The sequence below is a fragment of the Ricinus communis genome, chromosome 2 (genome assembly GCF_019578655.1).
Source record: "Ricinus communis isolate WT05 ecotype wild-type chromosome 2, ASM1957865v1, whole genome shotgun sequence".
Classification (NCBI taxonomy): domain Eukaryota; kingdom Viridiplantae; phylum Streptophyta; class Magnoliopsida; order Malpighiales; family Euphorbiaceae; genus Ricinus; species Ricinus communis.
Genome location: NC_063257.1, coordinates 11,594,759 through 11,602,857, shown reverse-complemented (window position 1 = coordinate 11,602,857; position 8,099 = coordinate 11,594,759). Strand labels below are relative to the sequence as shown.

Below are 8,099 nucleotides of genomic sequence, written 5' to 3'. Positions count from 1 at the left end.
TGAATTATTATTTTATATTTTCTATGGGCCTTAAGAAATTTTTTAAAAATTATTATCTTATAAATTTAATAAAATTATTATTTTATCTTATTGGCCCAAGTGGGGACGGACAAAATTATTATTTAGTCGAGGTTATTAATTTATTAAATATTGATTTATAGAGGTTATACTGTATAATAATCAAGTAGATAACAAAATGGAAGGCTAAAAAAGTAAAATGATATCTGAAACAAAGCCAAAGTTTATCAGAGTAACTTAGAAGTAATTTATAGTTCCATGCATATTCAAAAGCCACTTATGAGAAACTTCTAGAAGAGCCTTCTATTAGAGTAGGTGCACTTTGAGCATCCATAAACTAACTAACAAGTTGCAGGTTGTGGACAAGAAAAATGGAGGAGACATGAAAATGGGTGAAAACAGAGATAAACTTGGACAACCATTTGAAAGTTCCAAGCCTTAATCCACAAATGGATTCTCCTGATAAGTTTGTGGAAGATTACATCTAAAATCTCAGCAAAACCAAAATCAACAATTCTATAACAATGTGGGATGTTCATCTTCTAAACATCTGAAGCTGAATCCATTGGCACTCTTCGTGTCCACCGTTCCATTAGGGATGTCACTTCTCTTATTTCACTGTTACTTTCTTACACCCGTAAAGTATCAGATCCTAATGCACTTCCATCCATTCCAACCATAGAGAGAAGGAACATTATTAATGATAGTCCCAGCAAGACTACAGGATGGTTATGGCAATATTTAGTCAAGTAATGGATTATGGTGTTGCTGTACTCGAATACTGTTGTTGATGTTGTTAAGTTTCTGGTGACCATCTTCTTCTTGGAGTATACAAAAACTCCAATTAAAGGCATGTTGAAGAATGGATCGAGTGGCAGAAGGTTTAACAATCTCTTTGGATGATGTAAAGCAGGTGAAGAATGCCATGGGCACAGTAAGTTGGTTTATATCTTTTCCTTCATTAATTCCAACGAGGCATTTATTTGAGGTTTTTCTTTCCAATTTTCTTTTGAAACTGACTTGGTTAATTATATAATATATAATAATTATAGATATTAAATTTTTTAATCAGTAATTAAAAGCGAAGATTAATATTCAAAATACACTATTTACTCCTCGATATCTAAAATTATATTCTTTCATTTTATAATTTTATACTAAAAAATCTTTCTATTAAAATTCCGTTAAATAAGTCAGATTAAATCCTATTTACCTCCTAATTTTTGGTATAATGTATAAACCGCTCCTTATATTTTAGTTATTGCAATAAAATCATCTTGCAATTCAATAAAACTAATTGTTAATCTCTCTACCCAAAATCAAATATAATCGGCGCACACTAAATTTATAAGAACTTATAATTTAACCCTTAAACATTTAATACTAATAATGATATATATCATTCATCTTTGAATTAAATTTAGGATTGTACACCTATCATTATTGGTTTGGTAAACCTATATTTTTGCCATTTTTGTTTCCATAGACAATCAATGATGTGATGATGGGAGTTGCACAAGCTGGCTTCTCTCAGTATCTGAACAGAAAGTACATAAATTTCTAGATTTTAAATATATGGCTTAAATGTATAAAAATATATATCTATTTGCATTAGTTTTTATTCTATTCTTTAGGAACTGATATTCTATTTCATCCGTTATTCTATTTTGGGAACCAAACGTGGTCTAAGAATGTAATAGATTCATAAATGGGAAGAGAATTTCATATCATGAGATGTTCCATGGAAATATTTGTGATGTCAGGCATAAATCACATTAAATATCATGTGTAACAGGTAACGACCAGAAGATAATAGATGAAATAACAAAAGAGAACAACAATCTTCCCATGCAAAAGGGGGAAACCATATAGGTTATGTCCTATTCCCCTACAGAATTGCATTAAGGGATGATGACCCATTGGAATACATTGGTGATGCTAAGGTTACAAACCAGAGGAAGAAAGCTACTCTTGAATCATGGCTAAGTTTTTCCTCAGTTTCTTTGGCTATAAGGTACACCAATCTATGGATTTTTCATTAATTTTCTTTTATATCCTATCAATTGAAAAAATAAAAGTATTATATGCTTTATTTTACACTAAATTTCATGAAAAGTTACAGCGCAGAATAATTTAATATGTTAAAAATATTTTTAATGTACTTCTTATATACGTCAGATTATTTATATTAAAAAGTCATTTCATAAGATAAAACTCTAATAAATTTTTTATTTTTTAAATATAAAATAAAGAGTTGATTTGGCTTAGCACATTTGAAGAGCTAAACTTTATTCTCTATTTCTAATATAATTAATACTATAAGTTTTCATACATTTATTAGTTAAAATTTTTATTTTTATTTTTTCTATTAGCCTTAGTTAGAATGGAATGAAAAATAAAATTAAAATCATTAATATTTATGAAAATAAAAGTAAAATAAACACCAAACTATAAAAAGTATATTAGAACTAAATAAAGATTTTCATTTTTTATATTTAAATATTTTTAAAATAATTTTTAATATAAAAATTATACTTTTTAAAATAAAATGCACTCTTCAAAATACTATTACCAAATTTAACCTTTTATATTTTTAATTAGTTTGACCACCTAACCCTAATTTTGTTGATAATGATAATAATAAATAATTCTATCATTATTACTATGAGCTATGAGCAGGCAGGGAGCTTTCCAACACAGACAACATTGTGGTTTTCCAAATGCACCAGGTCTTCAAAAAGAAATCTCACTATGATCATCATGCAGCCTTCATTGCTCCTGGTTGCTATGGCCAATCCAATGTAAGTACCATTATTACCCACCTATATTAGCTTCAATTCATTAATATATATTTATATATATATATATATATATATATTATATTTTATATTTTAATATTTAATAATTAATATATATATTTAATTATTAAAAACTCGTAAATATATATTAATAATTTTTTGATTTGATTTATAGGGACAATATATAATTAAAGAAAGTAATTTGTCATATCTGTCTTTCTTCTTTTAGTTTACAGATGTCACGTGACTAGCTTGCCCTCACAAGAAAAGCAACTGTTGGTTGTTGGTATTAGTAAAGGGCTTGGTTAATACCCCTTTACTTTTAGTTTTTCATGTCCATTTCACATGTTTTTTCAATACTTCCATTTCATGTGATTTTGTTAGTGTTGCAGAGAAAGCAATGTTTTTTTTTTTTTTTTTGCATTTCTTTTTCTCTTTACTCACTTTTTTAAAAAAATTTAAAATTATAGTTATATATTATTAATGTAATTATATTTACTTTTTAATTAGCCTATAATTTTAATTAATTAAAAGAAATTTTTTATATAATGAAATTCTAAAATTGTCGTAGTGACATATTATAACTAATATTTACCTTGAAATACTTTCTATAATTTACTTAATTAATTGTATGAAAACATTAAATAAATATCATTTTAAATTAAAACAGTATATTTAAAGCAATGATAATACATATATTTTTGAGTCCCAAAAAAAACATAATAGTCTTTGTAGTAATTAATTATCTCTTTTTTCTTTATTAATTTAATTATTTATGACATTTTAATTTATAAATTGTTTACACTCATTTGTCCTCATAATTTAAATTAAATAAGAATTGCATTTATCATAAATTGTTATGAGATTTTTATATTTATAAAAAAATATAATATAATATAATCTTGAATTTAAAAATATTTTAAAATGAATATATATATAGAATTAATATATCAATATATTTTTTTATTATTTTTCTTCTTGACAGCTTTTTTTAATTAATTATAAATTTTTCTATAGTCAACCTTACTTTTTTATGCTATAGCATGAAAATCTATGCAGATCACTTTTTAGTTGTAGTTATGATTTTTATTTTTTTTCATCTTTACTTATTTTTTGCATTAATAAAATAAATCAATAAAAACAACCATATTCAGAATAAGTTAATCTAAACACTAAAATATAATTTTTCAACAAAAGAACTATTTTCTAATATTTTATATCTTCTTAACAGTTCAAGAAATTTAAAAGTATATTTTTCAAGGACAGAAATATTTTCTAGTATTTTAAATTGTCTTCAACATATAAATAACAGGTCAAGAAAATAAATTAAAGATACTTCTTCATATATTTGAAAATCAACCAAATATCAAAAAATTATTAGTTACATAAAAACCTAAAACAGACAAGAAAATGTAAATTCATAATTCATAATAGAACTATAAATATAGTCCAAAAATTAGAAGATTCAGTGTATATATATATACACCAAAATACTTTCTTACATGACAATATTAAGAAAAAAATAAAATCCAAAAAAACTTAAAAAAATCAAAGTGATAAATTTTTTTCTTTTATATAATAAAAGGAGCTAAAATGAGAGAGTTCAGAGAAACTAAGAAAAGAAAAAAAGTTAAAACAAAAAAAAAACTAGTTCAAGAAAAGAATTTTAAGATAATTTTTCATAGATCTAAAATCAATTAAATATAAACCAAATAGTAATCAAACATCAACTAAACATCAACAAAGTCATCCAAAGTAATCCATTCTACAATACAAAAAGCACTTAATTTTTTTTTTCTTCATATTTCTATAACGTGTTTTTTAGATCAATTTTTCTTCTTTTTTTCCATAAAAAAAAAAGAAATATTAATCAACTTGTTAATATTTTTTTTCTCAATTTTATTATATATATGTACTAAAGATAAATGAAGTAGATCATTTAAAGTTACTTCTCTGGAGGTATATATATTGAATATGGTTGAATTTGGATTTTTGTTATTTATTGTAATAAATATAAAATATTATTTTATTTAAATATTATTTTTAGGGCTACTTTATTAATTTTATATTTTTAGAACATTAAATATGTCTAAACGTGCTAATTTACTTTTTATTAATTATATTTGAATTATTAAATTTTTCTTATATTACTTTTACTTTAATATTTTATTTTTATTTTTATTTATGTAGCTATCATATTAGGAAAAAAGAATTTCAATGTTTGTATAAATACTAAGAAAAACTTTACCAACCTCAACATATTAAAACAACCAATAAAAGATTATACAATAATTTCATTATATGACTTAATAGAAGCAATGAATTTTGAATGAAGAATCAACTATCTAAAATTGCTAATTCAACATGGCAAGACAATATTCATATATATACTTATAAAAGAATAAGACATTAAATATTTAATTTTATTAAATATTTTGAAATATCTTAGTAAATTAATATTTCTAGTATGGATTTTGAAGATTAAATTTTTTTTAGCTAATCGGTCCTTATAATTAACTATTTTTCTTACTTCTTCAAATTAATAATGTGCTATATGATTTCTATTGATTGAAGATAATTTTGTAATTTTAGGTTCGATTTAGCCTTATTTATATATGTTGATTCATAAGAATATGTATTTGAATCTAAATTTATATTAATTATTATCTTATTTTCTTTATTATTACTAATGAGTCTATATCACTGTTAATTAGTTTTGGTTATAATTACTTTAAAAAAAAAAGAAGAAAGAAAATAAAAATAAAAAAAAAATTAAAATCCAGATATTTTGTAGCATTAATTTTCATTTAGAGATGTAAAAGGGATTTTCCAATACAGCAAATTCTCAGAGGTCGGCACATATAAGTCTGGTATAAATGTTAAAGAAACATGTAAAATTGCAAAAGAAGAAAAGAAAAAGTTGTTTTGACAAAAATGTCACTTAGACCTCTTAAATTTTCATTCTCTTTTATCTTTTTAGTACCTACCGGTAGCTAATTGCTTTCCAACCCTCCAACTATCTATTTCATTTTTCATTCAAGCACCTAATTATACAAATTCAGGTTAAATTAAAAATATAAAAAGTACAAAGTCTTGCTTTTAATAATAAAATTACAAGAATACTACAACCATTATTTATTAAAATACCGAAAATGATATTTTGCAAATAACCCTCGTCTTTTGAGTTATTTGACTCTTTTGGAGCATCCTTAATAAGTTCTTAAATCATGCTCCTTATCTATTATAGACAGTATATACAAAAATTAAATTTTCAAGAGACTTTTTAAATCATTTTTTTTCTCTAAAATGACTTAAGAGTCACCGTCTCTCTTTTTAAATTTAAGGAGAGAGAAAGTGACTCTTAAATATATTATATTATTTCTCTTTCTTATTTTTTATAACTTTTTTCTCTGAGAATCACATTCTCTCTCTTTATTTATTTATCAAATTTTTACTTTATTAATAAAAAGTTATCTAGAGAGTAAAATAAAGAGTATTATTAAAATGTATACATATTTTAACACAAGAGAGAATTAATTATTTATAATTTTATAGGGATGTATATAGAGAATATTGTTGGGGATGCTCTTAGTTCTTTGGCTAATTGCATATTAAATCCTGATCTTTCGCATGTTTTTATTTTTTAGCACATCTTTTTAATTTTGGCAATCAAAACAATGAACTTTTTAATTTTTGCAAATCGAATCACATGTGTATATTCCGGTGTTAATTTGCTTACGTGTCCGACGATGTAAAATGGAGCATTCACATGTAGATTAATTAAGAGACTCATTATTTTTCTCCAAAATGCACCGTTTGGGCTTTATTCTTTTCTTTTTTTTTTCCAAATTCGAAATCAAACTCCTCCCTCAAATCCCTAATTAGGTTCTCAAAGCCTTAACAAACTGTCCCAAACCTCTTTCTTTTAAAAAGATTAGAAACTTCTTGGTCTCAGTTGGTCAAACTGCAACAAAAATCTCATGTGTGGTGGATGTGAGATTAGTGGTCCTTGTTTCTTGAATTTTCATTAACAATGGCGAACAAGTATTCTTTTTTAATATCAGTGTTTAGTAGTCCCGAAATCATAGGATTTTTGTGTTACTTTGTATTATTTAATGCAAATGAGTGGCATCACCGATTATATATGCCTTAGGATTAGAGACAAGCTAGAACAGACTAGGTATAACAGAAGATTATGTGTGACTAAGCCTGCAGTAGGTGAGAAGTTTCAAGTTTCAATTGGGGATGATAGTTTGTTGTTGACTTGAATGCATGGATATGTAGTTGTAGGGCCTGAAATATTACTAGAATACCATGCATGCATGCTTGCTCTAGTATTCACTTTATGAAAAAGGATTGTGCAGACTTTGTGGACTCTTGTTATAGTGTACAAAGGTATATAAACACATATCAACATGGTCTACAACCACTTAATGGTAAGAAGATGTAGCCCGAAGCTGTTAACAATCCAATTAAGCTCCCTCCTTATAAGACGATTCCAAGGAGGCTAAAAAAAAGTAGGAAAAGGGCACTTGAGGAAGAGCCAAAGAATCCAACAAACTGTCAACAAATGGAATTGAAATGACATGCCAGAGGTGTTTCAAGACTAGGCATAACAAAGCAGCTGTGTGAATCCAGTGGTTGAAAGACCACCAAAGGTTCTTGTAAGTGATATATACAATCCTGCGATTTTGATAAGTATTTTCTAATTTCTCTTTTTGGTATCTGAATTCTTTACTGTTGATGTATAGTGTAAAAGAGGTAAACTTGCAAAGAAGCCAGTAGGAATTTCACCACCAACAGGAGAATTCTCGGCATCCAAAACTATACCAGAGCTCAACTAAAGAAAAAAAAAAAACCTGTCAAGCATAAGATGATCACCAGGCAGAAGAGCCAACGATCAAAAGAACTGTCTAAGAATCCTGCTAAGTCATCTTCAGTCAACCAAGATCTTTAACTGCACCTAAGCATTATCATAGAGAAAGGGCTATGGTAACTGGAATGTCAATTGCAGATTTGTGCTCTTTTCACTACAAAAAGACAGTAGTTTAACTATCACATTTAGAAACCACAACAAAGTGGTCACTATTTAGCTACAATTTAGAGACCACATTGCTACCACTTGGAAACCAAATTGTTTTTTTAGATTTTAGCGACCATATAGCGACCCAATAGCTACTACAATAACAGCGACCAATAAAAGTGGTCGCTAATGGACTCGCCAAAAATTGGCAGAGCATTTTGTAACCACTTAGATACCATCGAATGTGATCTCAAACGTAG

General features: G+C 26.1%; 1 pseudogene; it reads left to right on the top strand.

Moving 5' to 3' along the window:
- Positions 1-217: 217 nt before the first annotated feature.
- On the top strand, positions 218-7,660 carry LOC8277155 (annotated as a pseudogene).
- The last annotated feature ends 439 nt before the right edge of the window (positions 7,661-8,099 follow it).